Source organism: Oncorhynchus kisutch, linkage group LG9, assembly GCF_002021735.2.
Source record: "Oncorhynchus kisutch isolate 150728-3 linkage group LG9, Okis_V2, whole genome shotgun sequence".
In the NCBI taxonomy this organism is placed as follows: Eukaryota; Metazoa; Chordata; class Actinopteri; order Salmoniformes; family Salmonidae; genus Oncorhynchus; species Oncorhynchus kisutch.
The window spans coordinates 44,118,287-44,141,161 of record NC_034182.2 but is presented as its reverse complement, the minus strand read 5'-3'; the positions used below and the strand labels follow the sequence as shown (position 1 = coordinate 44,141,161).

At 45.4% G+C, this 22,875-nt stretch overlaps 1 protein-coding gene across 1 annotated transcript in view; it reads right to left on the bottom strand.

Moving 5' to 3' along the window:
- Positions 1-22,875, bottom strand: part of LOC116375320 (uncharacterized) — a 51,916-nt gene that overhangs the window by 16,415 nt on the left and 12,626 nt on the right. The gene's annotated exons all lie outside the window — the stretch shown is intronic.

Sequence of the window (22,875 nt, the reverse complement as noted above, 5' to 3'; positions counted from 1 at the left end):
TACCTGGTTAAATAAAGGTGTTCTCAACTAGCCTACCTGGTTAAATAAAGGTGTTCTCAACTAGCCTACCTGGTTAAATAAAGGTGTTCTCAACTAGCCTACCTGGTTAAATAAAGGTGTTCTCAACTAGCCTACCTGGTTAAATAAAGGTGTTCTCAACTAGCCTACCTGGTTAAATAAAGGTGTTCTCAACTAGCCTACCTGGTTAAATAAAGGTGTTCTCAACTAGCCTACCTGGTTAAATAAAGGTGTTCTCAACTAGCCTACCTGGTTAAATAAAGGTGTTCTCAACTAGCCTACCTGGTTAAATAAGGGTAGTTCTGCAACTAGCCTACTGGTTAAATAAAGGTGTTCTCAAACCTAGCCTACTGGTTAAATAAAGGTGTTCTCAACTAAGCCTACCTGGTTAAATAAAGGTGTTCTCAACTAGCCTACCTGGTAAATAAAGGTGTTCTCAACTAGCCTACCTGGTTAAATAAAGGTGTTCTCAACTAGCCTACCTGGTTAAATAAAGGTGTTCTCAACTAGCCTACCTGGTTAATAAAGGTGTTCTCAACTAGCCTACCTGTTAAATAAAGGTGTTCTCAACTAGCCTACCTGGTTAAATAAGGTGTTCTCAACTAGCCTACCTGGTTAAATAAAGGTGTTCTCCACTAGCCTACCTGGTTAAATAAAGGTGTTCTCAACTAGCCTACCTGGTTAAATAAAGGTGTTCTCACTAGCCTACCTGGTTAAATAAAGGTTTCTCAACTAGCCTACCTGGTTAAATAAAGGTGTTCTCAACTAGCCTACCTGGTTAAATAAAGGTGTTCTCAACTAGCCTACCTGGTTAAATAAGGTGTTCTCAACTAGCCTACCTGGTTAAATAAAGGTGTTCTCAACTAGCCTAACTGGTTAAATAAAGGTGTTCTCACTAGCCTACCGTGGTTAAATAAAGGGTGTTCTCAACTAGCCTACCTGGTTAAATAAGGTGTTCTCAACTAGCCTACCTGGTTAAATAAAGGTGTTCTCAACTAGCCTACCTGGTTAAATAAAGGTGTTCTCAACTAGCCTACCTGGTTAAATAAAGGTGTTCTCAACTAGCCTACCTGGTTAAATAAAGGTGTTCTCAACTAGCCTACCTGGTTAAATAAAGGTGTTCTCAACTAGCCTACCTGGTTAAATAAAGGTGTTCTCAACTAGCCTACCTGGTTAAATAAAGGTGTTCTCAACTAGCCTACCTGGTTAAATAAAGGTGTTCTCAACTAGCCTACCTGGTTAAATAAAGGTGTTCTCAACTAGCCTACCTGGTTAAATAAAGGTGTTCTCAACTAGCCTACCTGGTTAAATAAAGGTGTTCTCAACTAGCCCTACCTGGTTAAATAAAGGTGTTCTCAACTAGCCTACCTGGTTAAATAAAGGTGTTCTCAACTAGCCTTACCTGGTTAATAAAGGTGTTCTCAACTAGCCTACCTGGTTAAATAAAGGTGTTCTCAACTAGCCGGTAAGGTCACCTCGGTTAATAAAGGTGTTCTCAACTAGCCTACCCTGGTTAAATAAAGTGTTCTCAACTAGCCTACCTGGTTAAATAAAGGTGTTCTCAACTAGCCTACCTGGTTAAATAAAGGTGTTCTCAACTAGCCTACCTGGTTAATAAAGGTGTTCTCAACTAGCCTACCTGGTTTAAATAAGGTGTTCTCAACTAGCCTACCTGGTTAAATAAAGGTGTTCTCAACTAGCCTACCTGGTTAAATAAAGGTGTTCTCAACTAGCCTACCTGGTTAAATAAAGGTGTTCTCAACTAGGCCTACCTGGTTAAATAAAGGTGTTCCTCACTAACGCCTACCTGGTTAAATAAAGGTGTTCTCAACTGGCCTACCTGGTTAAATAAAGGTGTTCTCAACTAGCCTACCTGGTTAAATAAAGGTGTTCTCAACTAGCCTACCTGGTTTAAATAAAGGTGTTCTCAACTAGCCTACCTGGTTAAATAAAGGTGTTCTCAACTAGCCTACCTGGTTAAATAAAGGTGTTCTCAACTAGCCTACCTGGTTAAATAAAGGTGTTCTCAACTAGCCTACCTGGTTAAATAAAGGTGTTCTCAACTAGCCTACCTGGTTAAATAAAGGTGTTCTCAACTAGCCTACCTGGTTAAATAAAGGTGTTCTCAACTAGCCTACCTGGTTAAATAAAGGTGTTCTCAACTAGCCTACCTGGTTAAATAAAGGTGTTCTCAACTAGCCTACCTGGTTAAATAAAGTGTTCTCAACTAGCCTACCTGGTTAAATAAAGGTGTTCTCAACTAGCCTGCCTGGTTAAATAAAGGTGTTCTCAACTAGCCTACCTGGTTTAAATAAAGGTGTTCTCAACTAGCCCTACCTGGTTAATAAAGGTGTTCTCAACTAGCCTACCTGGTTAAATAAAGGTGTTCTCAACTAGCCTACCTGGTTAAATAAAGGTGTTCTCAACTAGCCTACCTGGTTAAATAAAGGTGTTCTCAACTAGCCTACCTGGTTAAATAAAGGTGTTCTCAACTAGCCTACCTGGTTAAATAAAGGTGTTCTCAACTGGCCTACCTGGTTAAATAAAGGTGTTCTCAACTAGCCTACCTGGTTAAATAAAGGTGTTCTCAACTAGCCTACCTGGTTAAATAAAGGTGTTCTCAACTAGCCTACCTGGTTAAATAAAGGTGTTCTCAACTAGCCTACCTGGTTAAATAAAGGTGTTCTCAACTAGCCTACCTGGTTAAATAAAGGTGTTCTCAACTAGCCTACCTGGTTAAATAAAGGTGTCTCAACTAGCCTACCTGGTTAAATAAAGGTGTTCTCAACTAGCCTACCTGGTTAAATAAAGGTGTTCTCAACTAGCCTACCTGGTTAAATAAAGGTGTTCTCAACTAGCCTACCTGGTTAAATAAAGGTGTTCTCAACTAGCCTACCTGGTTAAATAAAGGTGTTCTCAACTAGCCTACCTGGTAAATAAAGGTGTTCTCAACTAGCCTACCTGGTTAAATAAAGGTGTTCTCAACTAGCCTACCTGGTTAAATAAAGGTGTTCTCAACTAGCCTACCTGGTTAAATAAAGGTGTTCTCAACTAGCCTACCTGGTTAAATAAAGGTGTTCTCAACTAGCCTACCTGGTTAAATAAAGGTGTTCTCAACTAGCCTACCTGGTTAAATAAAGGTGTTCTCAACTAGCCTACCTGGTTAAATAAAGGTGTTCTCAACTAGCCTACCTGGTTAAATAAAGGTGTTCTCAACTAGCCTACCTGGTTAAATAAAGGTGTTCTCAACTAGCCTACCTGGTTAAATAAAGGTGTTCTCAACTAGCCTACCTGGTTAAATAAAGGTGTTCTCAACTAGCCTACCTGGTTAAATAAGGTGTTCTCAACTAGCCTACCTGGTTAAATAAAGGTGTTCTCAACTAGCCTACCTGGTTAAATAAGGTGTTCTCAACTAGCCTACCTGGTTAAATAAAGGTGTTCTCAACTAGCCTACCTGGTTAAATAAAGGTGTTCTCAACTAGCCTTACCTGGTTAAATAAAGGTGTTCTCAACTAGCCTACCTGGTTAAATAAAGGTGTTCTCAACTAGCCTACCTGGTTAAATAAAGTGTTTCTCAACTAGCCTACCTGGTTAAATAAAGGTGTTCTCAACTAGCCTACCTGGTTAAATAAAGGTGTTCTCAACTAGCCTACCTGGTTAAATAAAGGTGTTCTCAACTAGCCTACCTGGTTAAATAAAGGTGTTCTCAACTAGCCTACCTGGTTAAATAAAGGTGTTCTCAACTAGCCTACCTGGTTAAATAAAGGTGTTCTCAACTAGCCTACCTGGTTAAATAAAGGTGTTCTCAACTAGCCTACCTGGTTAAATAAAGGTGTTCTCAACTAGGCCTACCTGGTTAAATAAAGGTGTTCTCAACTAGCCTACCTGGTTAAATAAAGGTGTTCTCAACTAGCCTACCTGGTTAAATAAAGGTGTTCTCAACTAGCCTACCTGGTTAAATAAAGGTGTTCTCAACTAGCCTACCTGGTTAAATAAAGGTGTTCTCAACTAGCCTACCTGGTTAAATAAAGGTGTTCTCAACTAGCCTACCTGGTTAAATAAAGGTGTTCTCAACTAGCCTACCTGGTTAAATAAAGGTGTTCTCAACTAGCCTACCTGGTTAAATAAAGGTGTTCTCAACTAGCCTACCTGGTTAAATAAAGGTGTTCTCAACTAGCCTACCTGGTTAAATAAAGGTGTTCTCAACTAGCCTACCTGGTTAAATAAAGGTGTTCTCAACTAGCCTACCTGGTTAAATAAAGGTGTTCTCAACTAGCCTACCTGGTTAAATAAAGGTGTTCTCAACTAGCCTACCTGGTTAAATAAAGGTGTTCTCAACTAGCCTACCTGGTTAAATAAAGGTGTTCTCAACTAGCCTACCTGGTTAATAAAGGTTCAACTAGCCTACCTGGTTAAAGGTTCTCAACTAGCCTACCTGGTTAAATAAAGGTGTTCTCAACTAGCCTACCTGGTTAAATAAAGGTGTTCTCAACTAGCCTACCTGGTTAAATAAAGGTGTTCTCAACTAGCCTACCTGGTTAAATAAAGGTGTTCTCAACTAGCCTACCTGGTTAAATAAAGGTGTTCTCAACTAGCCTACCTGGTTAAATAAAGGTGTTCTCAACTAGCCTACCTGGTTAAATAAAGGTGTTCTCAACTAGCCTACCCTGGTTAAATAAAGGTGGTCTCAACTAGCCTACCTGGTTAAATAAAGGTGTTCTCAACTAGCCTACCTGGTTAAATAAAGGTGTTCTCAACTAGCCTACCTGGTTAAATAAAGGTGTTCTCAACTAGCCTACCTGGTTAAATAAAGGTGTTCTCAACTAGCCTACCTGGTTAAATAAAGGTGTTCTCAACTAGCCTACCTGGTTAATAAAGGTGTTCTCAACTAGCCTACCTGGTTAAATAAAGGTGTTCTCAACTAGCCTACCTGGTTAAATAAAGGTGTTCTCAACTAGCCTACCTGGTTAAATAAAGGTGTTCTCAACTAGCCTACCTGGTTAAATAAAGGTGTTCTCAACTAGCCTACCTGGTTAAATAAAGGTGTTCTCAACTAGCCTACCTGGTTAAATAAAGGTGTTCTCAACTAGCCTACCTGGTTAAATAAAGGTGTTCTCAACTAGCCTACCTGGTTAAATAAAGGTGTTCTCAACTAGCCTACCTGGTTAAATAAAGGTGTTCTCAACTAGCCTACCTGGTTAAATAAAGGTGTTCTCTACTAGCCTACCTGGTTAAATAAAGGTGTTCTCAACTAGCCTACCTGGTTAAATAAAGGTGTTCTCAACTAGCCTACCTGGTTAAATAAAGGTGTTCTCAACTAGCCTACCTGGTTAAATAAAGGTGTTCTCAACTAGCCTACCTGGTTAAATAAAGGTGTTCTCAACTAGCCTACCTGGTTAAATAAAGGTGTTCTCAACTAGCCTACCTGGTTAAATAAAGGTGTTCTCAACTGGCCTACCTGGTTAAATAAAGGTGTTCTCAACTAGCCTACCTGGTTAAATAAAGGTGTTCTCAACTAGCCTACCTGGTTAAATAAAGGTGTTCTCAACTAGCCTACCTGGTTAAATAAAGGTGTTCTCAACTGGCCTACCTGGTTAAATAAAGGTGTTCTCAACTAGCCTACCTGGTTAAATAAAGGTGTTCTCAACTAGCCTACCTGGTTAAATAAAGGTGTTCTCAACTAGCCTACCTGGTTAAATAAAGGTGTTCTCAACTAGCCTACCTGGTTAAATAAAGGTGTTCTCAACTAGCCTACCTGGTTAAATAAAGGTGTTCTCAACTAGCCTCCCTGGTTAAATAAAGGTGTTCTCAACTAGCCTACCTGGTTAAATAAAGGTGTTCTCAACTAGCCTACCTGGTTAAATAAAGGTGTTCTCAACTAGTCTACCTGGTTAAATAAAGGTGTTCTCAACTAGCCTACCTGGTTAAATAAAGGTGTTCTCAACTAGCCTACCTGGTTAAATAAAGGTGTTCTCAACTAGCCTACCTGGTTAAATAAAGGTGTTCTCAACTAGCCTACCTGGTTAAATAAAGGTGTTCTCAACTAGCCTACCTGGTTAAATAAAGGTGTTCTCAACTAGCCTACCTGGTTAAATACTAACTGAATGAAAACAAGACTAAACTAAAACTAAACTACTTTATCCTTGTGGATTGATGAGGAATGAAACTACTTTTCCCAGTTACTAATAAACACCCATTAAGAAAATGGCTGTAAAAACATTTATCCTTGTGGATTGATGAGGAATTTAAAAAGTGTTTGGTTGAGAGGGATGAGGCAAAGAGATGGCAAATAAGTCTGGCTGCACAACCGATTGGCAAACGAACTGCAAGGTTGAGGAATCATGAGACTAAACTGAATGAAAACAAGAAGAAACTAAACTATGAAACGAAGATAAATGACAAAGAATGCCAGTTAAAAGCTTTGGAGCAACTGAAATTACATTTTGGGGAAAAAAGGCAAACTCAGCTCCATTATTCATAGAATCAGATGGATCAATCATCACAAAACCTTAACCTACTCTAATGATTTTTTTCATTGGCAAGATTAGCAATCTTAGGGATGACATGCCAACACCAAACGCTGACACTACACATCCAAGTATATCTGACTGAATTATGAAAGACCAGAATTGTACTTTTTAATTCTGTGAAGTCAGTGTGGAAGAGGTGAAGAAATGATTGTTGTCTATCAACAATGACAAGCCACTGGGGTCTGACAACTTGGATGGAAACTTACTCAGGATAATAGTGGACGATATTTCCACATCTTCAATCTAAACCTACTAGAGAGTGTGCCCCCTCAGGCCTGGAGGGAAGTTAGTCATTCCTCTACCTAAGAATAGTAAACCCCCCTTTACTGTCTCAAATAGCCGACCAATCAGCCTGTTACCAACCCTTAGTAAACTTCTGGAAAATTGTGTTTGACCAGATACAATGCTATTTTACAGTAAACAAATTGACAACAGACTTTCAGCACGCTTATAGGGAAGGACATTCAACAAGCACAGCACTTACACAGATGACAGATGATTGGCTGAGAAAAAAAATATTGATTGTGGGGGCTGTTTTGTTAGACTTCAACAATAAAAAGAGAGAGACTGGACTGGACTTCAGTGCAGCTATTGGTATTGAAACTCGTGCTCAGACACACAGCTCAGACACCCATACATACCCCACAAGACATGTCACCAGAGGTCTGTTTAAACGACTAACACACAGCTCAGGCACCCATGCCTACCCCACAAGACATGTCACCAGAGGTCTGTTTAAACTACTAACACACAGCTCAGACACCCATACATACCCCACAAGACATGTCACCAGAGGTCTGTTTAAACGACTAAAACACAGCTCAGACACCCATACATACCCCCACAAGACATGCCACCAGAGGTCTGTTTAAACTACTAACACACAGCTCAGACAACCATGCATACTCCACAAGACATGCCACCAGAGGTCTCTTCACAGTCCCCAAGTCCAGAACAGACTATGGGAGGTGCACAGTACTACATAGAGCCATGATTACATGGAACTCTATTCCATAGTACTACATAGAGCCATGACTACATGGAACTCTATTCCACAGTACTACTTAGAGCCATGACTACATGGAACTCTATTCCACAGTACTACATAGAGCCATGACTACATGGAACTCTATTCCACAGTACTACATAGAACCATGACTACATGGAACTCTATTCCACAGTACTACATAGAGCCACGACTACATGGAACTCTATTCCACAGTACTACATAGAGCCATGACTACATGGAACTCTATTCCACAGTACTACATAGAGCCATGACTACATGGAACTCTATTCCACAGTACTACATAGAGCCATGACTACATGGAACTCTATTCCACAGTACTACATAGAGCCATGACTACATGGAACTCTATTCCACAGTACTACACAGAGCCATGACTACATGGAACTCTATTCCACAGTACTACATAGAGCCATGACTACATGGAACTCTATTCCACAGTACTACATAGAGCCATGACTACATGGAACTCTATTCCACAGTACTACATAGAGCCATGACTACATGGAACTCTATTCCACAGTACTACATAGAGCCATGACTACATGGAACTCTATTCCACAGTACTACATAGAGCCATGACTACATGGAACTCTATTCCACAGTACTACATAGAGCCATGACTACATGGAACTCTATTCCACAGTACTACACAGAGCCACGACTACATGGAACTCTATTCCACAGTACCACATAGAGCCATGACTACATGGAACTCTATTCCACAGTACTACATAGAGCCATGACTACATGGAACTCTATTCCACAGTACTACACAGAGCCACGACTACATGGAACTCTATTCCACAGTACTACATAGAGCCATGACTACATGGAACTCTATTCCACAGTACTACATAGAGCCATGACTACATGGAACTCTATTCCACATCAGGTAACTGATGCAGCAGGAGAATCAGGTTTATAAACAGATAAAAATACACCTTATGGAACAGGGGGGACTGTGAAGAGACACACATATACACACAATAACATACCCACTATACACACAGGTACACATGGATTTTGTGTTTTAGATATGTGGTAGTGGAGTAGGGACCTGAAGAAACACACTTACTGTGTTGAGAAATATGTAATGAATGTATTGTAATGTTTTTTAACCCCAGGAAGTGTAGCTGCTGCCTTGGCAGGAACTAATGGGGATCCATAATAAACCCCAGGAAGGGTAGCTGCTGCCTTGGCAGGAACTAATGGGGATCCATAATAAACCCCAGGAAGTGTAGCTGCTGCCTTGGCAGGAAACTAATGGGGATCCATAATAAACCCCAGGAAGAGTAGCTGCTGCCTTGGCAGGAACTCATGTGGATCCATAATAAACCACAGGAAGAGTAGCTGCTGCCTTGGCAGGAACTAATGTGGATCCATAATAAACCACAGGAAGAGTAGCTGCTGCCTTGGCAGGAACTAATGTGGATCCATAATAAACCACAGGAAGAGTAGCTGCTGCCTTGGCAGGAACTAATGGGGATCCATAATAAACCCCAGGAAGGGTAGCTGCTTCCTTGGCAGGAACTAATGGGGATCCATAATAAACCCCAGGAAGAGTAGCTGCAGCCTTGGCAGGAACTAATGGGGATCCATAATAAACCCCAGGAAGAGTAGCTGCTGCCCTGGCAGGAACTAATGAGGATCCATAATAAACCCCAGGAAGAGTAGTTGCTGCCTTGGCAGGAACTAACGGGGATCCATAATAAACCCCAGGAAGAGTAGCTGCTGCCTTGGCAAAAGGAACTAATGGAAATCCATAGTAAACCCCAGGAAGAGTAGCTGCTGCCTTGGCAGGAACTAATGGGGGTTCATAATAAACCCCCAGGAAGAGTAGCTGATGCCTTGGCAGGAACTAATATGGATCCATAAAAAACCCCAGGAAGAGTAGCTGCTGCCTTGGCAGGAACTAATGGGGGTCCATAATAAACCCCCAGGAAGAGTAGCTGATGCCTTGGCAGGAACTAATATGGATCCATAAAAAACCCCAGGAAGAGTAGCTGCTGCCTTGGCAGGAACTAATGGGGATCCATAATAAACCCCAGGAAGAGTAGCTGCTGCCTTGGCAGGAACTAATGGGGATCCATAATAAACCCCAGGAAGAGTAGCTGCTGCCTTGGCAGGAACTAATGGGGATCCATAATAAACCCCAGGAAGAGTAGCTGCTGCCTTGGCAAAAGGAACTAATGGAAATCCATAGTAAACCCCAGGAAGAGTAGCTGCTGCCTTGGCAGGAACTAATGGGGGTCCATAATAAACCCCCAGGAAGAGTAGCTGATGCCTTGGCAGGAACTAATATGGATCCATAAAAAAACCCAGGAAGAGTAGCTGCTGCCTTGGCAGGAACTAATGGGGGTCCATAATAAACCCCCAGGAAGAGTAGCTGATGCCTTGGCAGGAACTAATATGGATCCATAAAAAAACCCAGGAAGAGTAGCTGCTGCCTTGGCAGGAACTAATGGGGATCCATAATAAACCCCAGGAAGAGTAGCTGCTGCCTTGGCAGGAACTAATGGGGATCCATAATAAACCCCAGGAAGAGTAGCTGCTGCCTTGGCAGGAACTAATGGGGATCCATAATAAATCCCAGGAAGGGTAGCTGCTGCCTTGGCAGGAACTAATGTGGATCCATAATAAACCCCAGGAAGAGTAGCTGCTGCCTTGGCAGGAACTAATGGGGATCCATAATAAACCCCAGGAAGAGTAGCTGCTGCCTTGGCAGGAACTAATGGGGATCCATAATAAACCCCAGGAAGAGTAGCTGCTGCCTTGGCAGGAACTAATGGGGATCCATAATAAACCCCCAGCAGGGTAGCTGCTGCCTTGGCAGGAACTAATAGGGATCCATAATAAACCCCAGGAAGGGTAGCTGCTGCCTTGACAGGAACGAACGGGGATCCATAATAAACCCCAGGAAGAGTAGCTGCTGCCTTGGCAGGAACTAATGGGGATCCATAATAAACCCCAGGAAGAGTAGCTGCTGGCTTGGCAACAGGAACTAATGGGGATCCATAATAAACCCCAGGAAGGGTAGCTGCTGCCTTGGCAGGAACTAACGGGGATCCATAATAAACCCCAGGTAGAGTAGCTGCTGCCTTGGCAGGAACTAATGTGGATCCATAATAAACCCCAGGAAGAGTAGCTGCTGCCTTGGCAGGAACTAATGGGGATCCATAATAAACCCCAGGAAGGGTAGCTGCTGCCTTGGCAGGAACTAATGGGGATCCATAATAAACCCCAGGAAGAGTAGCTGCTGCCCTGGCAGGAACTAACGGGGATCCATAATAAACCCCAGGAAGAGTAGCTGCTGCCTTGGCAAAAGGAACTAATGGGAATCCATAATAAACCCCAGGAAGAGTAGCTGCCGCCTTGGCAGGAACTAATGGGGATCCATAATAAACCCCAGGAAGAGTAGCTGCTGCCCTGGCAGGAACTAATGAGGATCCATCATAAACCCCAGGAAGAGTAGTTGCTGCCTTGGCAGGAACTAACGGGGATCCATAATAAACCCCAGGAAGAGTAGCTGCTGCCTTGGCAAAAGGAACTAATGGGAATCCATAGTAAACCCCAGGAAGAGTAGCTGCTGCCTTGGCAGGAACTAATGGGGGTCCATAATAAACCCCCAGGAAGAGTAGCTGATGCCTTGGCAGGAACTAATATGGATCCATAAAAAAACCCAGGAAGAGTAGCTGCTGCCTTGGCAGGAACTAATGGGGGTCCATAATAAACCCCCAGGAAGAGTAGCTGATGCCTTGGCAGGAACTAATATGGATCCATAAAAAATCCCAGGAAGAGTAGCTGCTGCCTTGGCAGGAACTAATGGGGATCCATAATAAACCCCAGGAAGAGTAGCTGCTGCCTTGGCAGGAACTAATGGGGATCCATAATAAACCCCAGGAAGGGTAGCTGCTGCCTTGGCAGGAACTAACGGGGATCCATAATAAACCCCAGGAAGGGTAGCTGCTGCCTTGGCAGGAACTAACGGAGATCCATAATAAACCCCAGGTAGAGTAGCTGCTGCCTTGGCAGGAACTAATGTGGATCCATAATAAACCCCAGGAAGAGTAGCTGCTGCCTTGGCAGGAACTAATGGGGATCCATAATAAACCCCAGGCAGGGTAGCTGCTGCCTTGGCAGGAACTAATAGGGATCCATAATAAACCCCAGGAAGAGTAACTGCTGCCTTGGCAGGAACTAATGGGGATCCATAATAAACCCCCAGGAAGAGTAGCTGCTGCCTTGGCAGGAACTAATGGGGATCCATAATAAACCCCAGGAAGAGTAGCTGCTGCCTTGGCAGGAACTAATGGGGATCCATAATAAACCCCAGGAAGAGTAGCTGCTGCCTTGGCAGGAACTAATGGGGATCCATAATAAACCCCAGGAAGAGTAGCTGCTGCCTTGGCAGGAACTAATGGGGATCCATAATATACCCCAGGAAGGGTAGCTGCTGCCTTGGCAGGAACTAATGTGGATCCATAATAAACCCCAGGAAGAGTAGCTGCTGCCTTGGCAGGAACTAATGGGGATCCATAATAAACCCCAGGAAGGGTAGCTGCTTCCTTGGCAGGAACTAATGGGGATCCATAATAAACCCCAGGAAGAGTAGCTGCTGCCTTGGCAGGAACTAATGGGGATCCATAATAAACCCCAGGTAGAGTAGCTGCTGCCCTGGCAGGAACTAATGATGATCCATAATAAACCCCAGGAAGAGTAGTTGCTGCCTTGGCAGGAACTAACGGGGATCCATAATAAACCCCAGGAAGAGTAGCTGCTGCCTTGGCAAAAGGAACTAATGGGAATCCATAGTAAACCCCAGGAAGAGTAGCTGCTGCCTTGGCAGGAACTAATGGGGGTCCATAATAAACCCCCAGGAAGAGTAGCTGATGCCTTGGCAGGAACTAATATGGATCCATAAAAAACACCAGGAAGAGTAGCTGCTGCCTTGGCAGGAACTAATGGGGATCCATAATAAACCCCAGGAAGAGTAGCTGCTGACTTGGCAGGAACTAATGGGGATCCATAATAAACCTCAGGAAGGGTAGCTGCTGCCTTGGCAGGAACTAACGGGGATCCATAATAAACCCCAGGTAGAGTAGCTGCTGCCTTGGCAGGAACTAATGTGGATCCATAATAAACCCCAGGAAGAGTAGCTGCTGCCTTGGCAGGAACTAATGGGGATCCATAATAAACCCCAGGAAGGGTAGCTGCTGCCTTGGCAGGAACTAATGGGGATCCATAATAAACCCCAGGAAGTGTAGCTGCTGCCTTGGCAGGAACTAATGGGGATCCATAATAAACCCCAGGAAGAGTAGCTGCTGCCTTGGCAAAAGGAACTAATGGGAATCCATAGTAAACCCCAGGAAGAGTAGCTGCTGCCTTGGCAGGAACTAATGGGGGTCCATAATAAACCCCCAGGAAGAGTAGCTGATGCCTTGGCAGGAACTAATATGGATCCATAAAAAACACCAGGAAGAGTAGCTGCTGCCTTGGCAGGAACTAATGGGGATCCATAATAAACCCCAGGAAGAGTAGCTGCTGACTTGGCAGGAACTAATGGGGATCCATAATAAACCTCAGGAAGGGTAGCTGCTGCCTTGGCAGGAACTAACGGGGATCCATAATAAACCCCAGGTAGAGTAGCTGCTGCCTTGGCAGGAACTAATGTGGATCCATAATAAACCCCAGGAAGAGTAGCTGCTGCCTTGGCAGGAACTAATGGGGATCCATAATAAACCCCAGGAAGGGTAGCTGCTGCCTTGGCAGGAACTAATGGGGATCCATAATAAACCCCAGGAAGTGTAGCTGCTGCCTTGGCAGGAACTAATGGGGATCCATAATAAACCCCAGGAAGAGTAGCTGCTGCCTTGGCAGGAACTCATGTGGATCCATAATAAACCCCAGGAAGAGTAGCTGCTGCCTTGGCAGGAACTAATGGGGATCCATAATAAACCCCAGGAAGGGTAGCTGCTTCCTTGGCAGGAACTAATGGGGATACATAATAAACCCCAGGAAGAGTAGCTGCTGCCTTGGCAGGAACTAATGGGGATCCATAATAAACCCCAGGTAGAGTAGCTGCTGCCCTGGCAGGAACTAATGATGATCCATAATAAACCCCAGGAAGAGTAGTTGCTGCCTTGGCAGGAACTAACGGGGATCCATAATAAACCCCAGGAAGAGTAGCTGCTGCCTTGGCAAAAGGAACTAATGGGAATCCATAGTAAACCCCAGGAAGAGTAGCTGCTGCCTTGGCAGGAACTAATGGGGGTCCATAATAAACCCCCAGGAAGAGTAGCTGATGCCTTGGCAGGAACTAATATGGATCCATAAAAAACACCAGGAAGAGTAGCTGCTGCCTTGGCAGGAACTAATGGGGATCCATAATAAACCCCAGGAAGAGTAGCTGCTGACTTGGCAGGAACTAATGGGGATCCATAATAAACCTCAGGAAGGGTAGCTGCTGCCTTGGCAGGAACTAACGGGGATCCATAATAAACCCCAGGTAGAGTAGCTGCTGCCTTGGCAGGAACTAATGTGGATCCATAATAAACCCCAGGAAGAGTAGCTGCTGCCTTGGCAGGAACTAATGGGGATCCATAATAAACCCCAGGAAGGGTAGCTGCTGCCTTGGCAGGAACTAATGGGGATCCATAATAAACCCCAGGAAGTGTAGCTGCTGCCTTGGCAGGAACTAATGGGGATCCATAATAAACCCCAGGAAGAGTAGCTGCTGCCTTGGCAGGAACTCATGTGGATCCATAATAAACCACAGGAAGAGTAGCTGCTGCCTTGGCAGGAACTAATGGGGATCCATAATAAACCCCAGGAAGGGTAGCTGCTTCCTTGGCAGGAACTAATGGGGATCCATAATAAACCCCAGGAAGAGTAGCTGCAGCCTTGGCAGGAACTAATGGGGATCCATAATAAACCCCAGGAAGAGTAGCTGCTGCCCTGGCAGGAACTAATGAGGATCCATAATAAACCCCAGGAAGAGTAGTTGCTGCCTTGGCAGGAACTAACGGGGATCCATAATAAACCCCAGGAAGAGTAGCTGCTGCCTTGGCAAAAGGAACTAATGGAAATCCATAGTAAACCCCAGGAAGAGTAGCTGCTGCCTTGGCAGGAACTAATGGGGGTTCATAATAAACCCCAGGAAGAGTAGCTGATGCCTTGGCAGGAACTAATATGGATCCATAAAAAACCCCAGGAAGAGTAGCTGCTGCCTTGGCAGGAACTAATGGGGGTCCATAATAAACCCCCAGGAAGAGTAGCTGATGCCTTGGCAGGAACTAATATGGATCCATAAAAAACCCCAGGAAGAGTAGCTGCTGCCTTGGCAGGAACTAATGGGGATCCATAATAAACCCCAGGAAGAGTAGCTGCTGCCTTGGCAGGAACTAATGGGGATCCATAATAAACCCCAGGAAGAGTAGCTGCTGCCTTGGCAGGAACTAATGGGGATCCATAATAAACCCCAGGAAGAGTAGCTGCTGCCTTGGCAAAAGGAACTAATGGAAATCCATAGTAAACCCCAGGAAGAGTAGCTGCTGCCTTGGCAGGAACTAATGGGGGTCCATAATAAACCCCCAGGAAGAGTAGCTGATGCCTTGGCAGGAACTAATATGGATCCATAAAAAAACCCAGGAAGAGTAGCTGCTGCCTTGGCAGGAACTAATGGGGGTCCATAATAAACCCCCAGGAAGAGTAGCTGATGCCTTGGCAGGAACTAATATGGATCCATAAAAAAACCCAGGAAGAGTAGCTGCTGCCTTGGCAGGAACTAATGGGGATCCATAATAAACCCCAGGAAGAGTAGCTGCTGCCTTGGCAGGAACTAATGGGGATCCATAATAAACCCCAGGAAGAGTAGCTGCTGCCTTGGCAGGAACTAATGGGGATCCATAATAAATCCCAGGAAGGGTAGCTGCTGCCTTGGCAGGAACTAATGTGGATCCATAATAAACCCCAGGAAGAGTAGCTGCTGCCTTGGCAGGAACTAATGGGGATCCATAATAAACCCCAGGAAGAGTAGCTGCTGCCTTGGCAGGAACTAATGGGGATCCATAATAAACCCCAGGAAGAGTAGCTGCTGCCTTGGCAGGAACTAATGGGGATCCATAATAAACCCCCAGCAGGGTAGCTGCTGCCTTGGCAGGAACTAATAGGGATCCATAATAAACCCCAGGAAGGGTAGCTGCTGCCTTGACAGGAACGAACGGGGATCCATAATAAACCCCAGGAAGAGTAGCTGCTGCCTTGGCAGGAACTAATGGGGATCCATAATAAACCCCAGGAAGAGTAGCTGCTGGCTTGGCAACAGGAACTAATGGGGATCCATAATAAACCCCAGGAAGGGTAGCTGCTGCCTTGGCAGGAACTAACGGGGATCCATAATAAACCCCAGGTAGAGTAGCTGCTGCCTTGGCAGGAACTAATGTGGATCCATAATAAACCCCAGGAAGAGTAGCTGCTGCCTTGGCAGGAACTAATGGGGATCCATAATAAACCCCAGGAAGGGTAGCTGCTGCCTTGGCAGGAACTAATGGGGATCCATAATAAACCCCAGGAAGAGTAGCTGCTGCCCTGGCAGGAACTAACGGGGATCCATAATAAACCCCAGGAAGAGTAGCTGCTGCCTTGGCAAAAGGAACTAATGGGAATCCATAATAAACCCCAGGAAGAGTAGCTGCCGCCTTGGCAGGAACTAATGGGGATCCATAATAAACCCCAGGAAGAGTAGCTGCTGCCCTGGCAGGAACTAATGAGGATCCATCATAAACCCCAGGAAGAGTAGTTGCTGCCTTGGCAGGAACTAACGGGGATCCATAATAAACCCCAGGAAGAGTAGCTGCTGCCTTGGCAAAAGGAACTAATGGGAATCCATAGTAAACCCCAGGAAGAGTAGCTGCTGCCTTGGCAGGAACTAATGGGGGTCCATAATAAACCCCCAGGAAGAGTAGCTGATGCCTTGGCAGGAACTAATATGGATCCATAAAAAAACCCAGGAAGAGTAGCTGCTGCCTTGGCAGGAACTAATGGGGGTCCATAATAAACCCCCAGGAAGAGTAGCTGATGCCTTGGCAGGAACTAATATGGATCCATAAAAAATCCCAGGAAGAGTAGCTGCTGCCTTGGCAGGAACTAATGGGGATCCATAATAAACCCCAGGAAGAGTAGCTGCTGCCTTGGCAGGAACTAATGGGGATCCATAATAAACCCCAGGAAGGGTAGCTGCTGCCTTGGCAGGAACTAACGGGGATCCATAATAAACCCCAGGAAGGGTAGCTGCTGCCTTGGCAGGAACTAACGGAGATCCATAATAAACCCCAGGTAGAGTAGCTGCTGCCTTGGCAGGAACTAATGTGGATCCATAATAAACCCCAGGAAGAGTAGCTGCTGCCTTGGCAGGAACTAATGGGGATCCATAATAAACCCCAGGCAGGGTAGCTGCTGCCTTGGCAGGAACTAATAGGGATCCATAATAAACCCCAGGAAGAGTAACTGCTGCCTTGGCAGGAACTAATGGGGATCCATAATAAACCCCCAGGAAGAGTAGCTGCTGCCTTGGCAGGAACTAATGGGGATCCATAATAAACCCCAGGAAGAGTAGCTGCTGCCTTGGCAGGAACTAATGGGGATCCATAATAAACCCCAGGAAGAGTAGCTGCTGCCTTGGCAGGAACTAATGGGGATCCATAATAAACCCCAGGAAGAGTAGCTGCTGCCTTGGCAGGAACTAATGGGGATCCATAATATACCCCAGGAAGGGTAGCTGCTGCCTTGGCAGGAACTAATGTGGATCCATAATAAACCCCAGGAAGAGTAGCTGCTGCCTTGGCAGGAACTAATGGGGATCCATAATAAACCCCAGGAAGGGTAGCTGCTTCCTTGGCAGGAACTAATGGGGATCCATAATAAACCCCAGGAAGAGTAGCTGCTGCCTTGGCAGGAACTAATGGGGATCCATAATAAACCCCAGGTAGAGTAGCTGCTGCCCTGGCAGGAACTAATGATGATCCATAATAAACCCCAGGAAGAGTAGTTGCTGCCTTGGCAGGAACTAACGGGGATCCATAATAAACCCCAGGAAGAGTAGCTGCTGCCTTGGCAAAAGGAACTAATGGGAATCCATAGTAAACCCCAGGAAGAGTAGCTGCTGCCTTGGCAGGAACTAATGGGGGTCCATAATAAACCCCCAGGAAGAGTAGCTGATGCCTTGGCATGAACTAATATGGATCCATAAAAAACACCAGGAAGAGTAGCTGCTGCCTTGGCAGGAACTAATGGGGATCCATAATAAACCCCAGGAAGAGTAGCTGCTGACTTGGCAGGAACTAATGGGGATCCATAATAAACCTCAGGAAGGGTAGCTGCTGCCTTGGCAGGAACTAACGGGGATCCATAATAAACCCCAGGTAGAGTAGCTGCTGCCTTGGCAGGAACTAATGTGGATCCATAATAAACCCCAGGAAGAGTAGCTGCTGCCTTGGCAGGAACTAATGGGGATCCATAATAAACCCCAGGAAGGGTAGCTGCTGCCTTGGCAGGAACTAATGGGGATCCATAATAAACCCCAGGAAGAGTAGCTGCTGCCTTGGCAGGAACTAATGGGGATCCATAATAAACCCCAGGAAGAGTAGCTGCTGCCTCCTCTCTCCCGCTCTCTCTCATCCCTCTCTCCCTCCCTCTCATCCCTCCCTCCTTCCTCTCAATCATCCTCCCTCCCTCCTCCTCTCTCTCACTCAACTCTCACTCCCTCCTCTCTCCCTCCCCTCTTATCCCTCTCTCTCTAATCCCCCCTTCTTCTCTCCCTCTCATTCCTCTCTCCCTCTCATCCCTCCCTCCTCTCTCCCTCTCACCCCCCCTTCTCTCCCTCCTTCTCATCCCTCACTCCTCACTCATCCCTCCCTCTTCCCCCCTCTCTCCCTCCCTCCATCCTCCCTCCTCTCTCTCTCTCTCCCTCCCTCCTCCTCTCTCATTCTCTTCTCTCTCTCCCCTCCTCTCCCAGAGGAACAGAGATGTTCCCTCTGCTTGCAGCAAAGGAACATTCTAATGAGCTCCTGAACACACGTTGGGGTATTCACCCACAGCTCTCCTCCCATTAGATGCTACATTAGAAGGTTAGCACGGCTAAATCCCCCTGTAAATCCCCCTCTCCCCCAGCGTGGCGGGAGTGTGGAGAGGACTCAGAGGTCTAATGTTGACGTGAACACACCTTTCCTCTACACTGATTATCATTAGTTTGCACCAACTATCAGTCTGACACACTCTGCACCTCTCTGCAGGGTGTGTGTGTGTGTGTGTGTGAGAGAGAGACACTGTGTGATGTGTAGTGTGCCGTGGTGCTTACCTCGCTAACAGAACTGAGAGCAGCTGGTGACGAGCACTGGTTCCCTAAAGGGACCTGAAAACCTGAAGTGGCACACACACGCTAACACACACATGCTAACACACACACGCTCACACACACGCTAACACACACACGCTAACACACACGCTAACACACGCTAACACACACACGCTAACACACACACGCTAACACACGCTAACACACACACTAACACACACACGCTAACACACAGGCATGCATTGATGACACACACACGCTAACACACAGGCATGCATTGATGACACACACACGCTCACACACAAACATACGCACAGGCATGCATTGATGACACACACACACGTACTGGTAATTACAGTTAATTGGAGCTGGCAGAGCAGTGTGGGGAGAGTTGAATAACACAGAAATCGAGAGAGAGAGAGAGAGAGAGAGAGAGAGAGATGGAGGGGGAGAGAGATAGCAATAGAGAGAAGGAGAGAGATGGAGGGGGAGAGAGAGAGGAGAGAGAGATGGAGGGGAGGGGGGAGAGAGCGAGCAATAGAGAGAAGGAGAGAGATGGAGGGGAGGTGAGGGGAGAGAGATAGCAATAGAGAGAAGGAGAGAGATGGAGGAGGAGAGAGATCGCAATAGAGAGGAGGAGAGAGATGGAGGGGAGGGGAGAGAGATAGCAATAGAGAGAAGGAGAGAGATGGAGGGGAGGGGAGAGAGATAGCAATAGAGAGAAGGAGAGAGATGGAGGGGAGGGGAGAGAGATAGCAATAGAGAGAAGGAGAGAGATGGAGGGGAGGGGAGAGAGATAGCAATAGAGAGAAGGAGAGAGATGGAGGGGAGGGGAGAGAGATAGCAATAGAGAGAAGGAGAGAGATGGAGGGGAGGGGAGAGAGATAGCAATAGAGAGAAGGAGAGAGATGGAGGGGAGGGGAGAGAGATAGCAATAGAGAGAAGGAGAGAGATGGAGGGGAGAGAGAGAGTTTATACTACGTTACACATATAATTTATGTTACAGAGAGATGTCTTCTGCTGTAAAATGGACCCTACAGTACCATGGGCATTCTGCTGTAAATTGGACCCTACAGTACCATGGGCATTCTGCTGTAAAATGGACCCTACAGTAACATGGGCATTCTGCTGTAAATTGGACTCTACAGTAACATGGGCATTCTGCTGTAAATTGGACTCTACAGTAACATGGGCATTCTGCTGTAAAATGGACCCTACAGTACCATGGGCATTCTGCTGTAAATTGGACTCTACAGTAACATGGGCATTCTGCTGTAAATTGGACTCTACAGTAACATGGGCATTCTGCTGTAAATTGGACTCTACAGTAACATGGGCATTCTGCTGTAAAATGGACCCTACAGTACCATGGGCATTCTGCTGTAAATTGGACCCTACAGTAACATGGGCACTCTGCTGTAAAATGGACCCTACAGTAACATGGGCACTCTGCTGTAAAATGGACTCTACAGTAACATGGCTATCTGCTGTAAAATGGACCCTACAGTAACATGGGCATTCTGCTGTAAAATGGACCCTACAGTAACATGGGCATTCTGCTGTAAAATGGACCCTACAGTAACATGGGCATTCTGCTGTAAAGTGGACTCTACAGTAACATGGGCTATCTGCTGTAAAATGGACCCTACAGTAACATGGGCATTCTGCTGTAAAATGGACTCTACAGTAACATGGGCATTCTGCTGTAAAATGGACTCTACAGTAACATGGGCATTCTGCTGTAAAATGGACCCTACAGTAACATGGGCATTCTGCTGTAAAATGGATTCTACAGTAACATGGGCATTCTGCTGTAAAATGGACTCTACAGTAACATGGGCATTCTGCTGTAAAATGGACTCTACAGTAACATGGGCATTCTGCTGTAAAATGGACTCTACAGTAACATGGGCATTCTGCTGTAAAATGGACCCTACAGTAACATGGGCATTCTGCTGTAAAATGAACCCTACAGTAACATGGGCATTCTGCTGTAAAATGGACCCTACAGTAACATGGGCATTCTGCTGTAAAATGGACTCTACAGTAACATGGGCATTCTGCTGTAAAATGGACTCTACAGTAACATGGGCATTCTGCTGTAAAATGGACCCTACAGTAACATGGGCATTCTGCTGTAAAATGGACCCTGCAGTAACATGGGCATTCTGCTGTAAAATGGACTCTACAGTAACATGGGCATTCTGCTGTAAAATGGACCCTACAGTAACATGGGCATTCTGCTGTAAAATGGACTCTACAGTAACATGGGCATTCTGCTGTAAATTGGACTCTACAGTAACATGGGCATTCTGCTGTAAAATGGACCCTACAGTACCATGGGCATTCTGCTGTAAATTGGACTCTACAGTAACATGGGCATTCTGCTGTAAATTGGACTCTACAGTAACATGGGCATTCTGCTGTAAATTGGACTCTACAGTAACATGGGCATTCTGCTGTAAAATGGACCCTACAGTACCATGGGCATTCTGCTGTAAATTGGACCCTACAGTAACATGGGCACTCTGCTGTAAAATGGACCCTACAGTAACATGGGCACTCTGCTGTAAAATGGACTCTACAGTAACATGGCTATCTGCTGTAAAATGGACCCTACAGTAACATGGGCATTCTGCTGTAAAATTGACCCTACAGTAACATGGGCATTCTGCTGTAAAGTGGACTCTACAGTAACATGGGCTATCTGCTGTAAAATGGACCCTACAGTAACATGGGCATTCTGCTGTAAAATGGACTCTACAGTAACATGGGCATTCTGCTGTAAAATGGACTCTACAGTAACATGGGCATTCTGCTGTAAAATGGACCCTACAGTAACATGGGCATTCTGCTGTAAAATGGACTCTACAGTAACATGGGCATTCTGCTGTAAAATGGACTCTACAGTAACATGGGCATTCTGCTGTAAAATGGACTCTACAGTAACATGGGCATTCTGCTGTAAAATGGACCCTACAGTAACATGGGCATTCTGCTGTAAAATGAACCCTACAGTAACATGGGCATTCTGCTGTAAAATGGACCCTACAGTAACATGGGCATTCTGCTGTAAAATGGACTCTACAGTAACATGGGCATTCTGCTGTAAAATGGACTCTACAGTAACATGGGCATTCTGCTGTAAAATGGACCCTACAGTAACATGGGCATTCTGCTGTAAAATGGACCCTGCAGTAACATGGGCATTCTGCTGTAAAATGGACTCTACAGTAACATGGGCATTCTGCTGTAAAATGGACCCTACAGTAACATGGGCATTCTGCTGTAAAATGGACTCTACAGTAACATGGGCATTCTGCTGTAAAATGGACCCTGCAGTAACATGGGCATTCTGCTGTAAAATGGACCCTACAGTAACATGGGCATTCTGCTGTAAAATGGACCCTACAGTAACATGGGCATTCTGCTGTAAAATGGACTCTACAGTAACATGGGCATTCTGCTGTAAAATGGACTCTACAGTAACATGGGCATTCTGCTGTAAAATGGACCCTACAGTAACATGGAATCTACAACGGGATTAAACTTGATGGTTTCTTGCAGAAAACAAATAGCAAATGAGTCTTCGGTTGCCTTGGCAACACCCCCCTCCCTGAAGTCAGTTACCGAGGAGATAATGATTTTAGTCTAACGGTTATGACGTGACCAACAGGGTCGGAAATTCCTAAAATTATCTTTTGCAAAATTTGACGAAGAGGAAATATAATACATTTTCCGTTGAGGACCGAGTGGGTTTGAGACCCCTGGCCTACGTGGTAGGGGCTAGGGATGGAATCGGCTGCATTCTGATTCTCTACCCCTGGCCTACGTGGTAGGGGCTAGGGATGGAATCGGCTGCATTCTGATTCTCTACCCCTGGCCTACGTGGTAGGGGCTAGGGATGGAATCGGCTGCATTCTGATTCTCTACCCCTGGCCTACGTG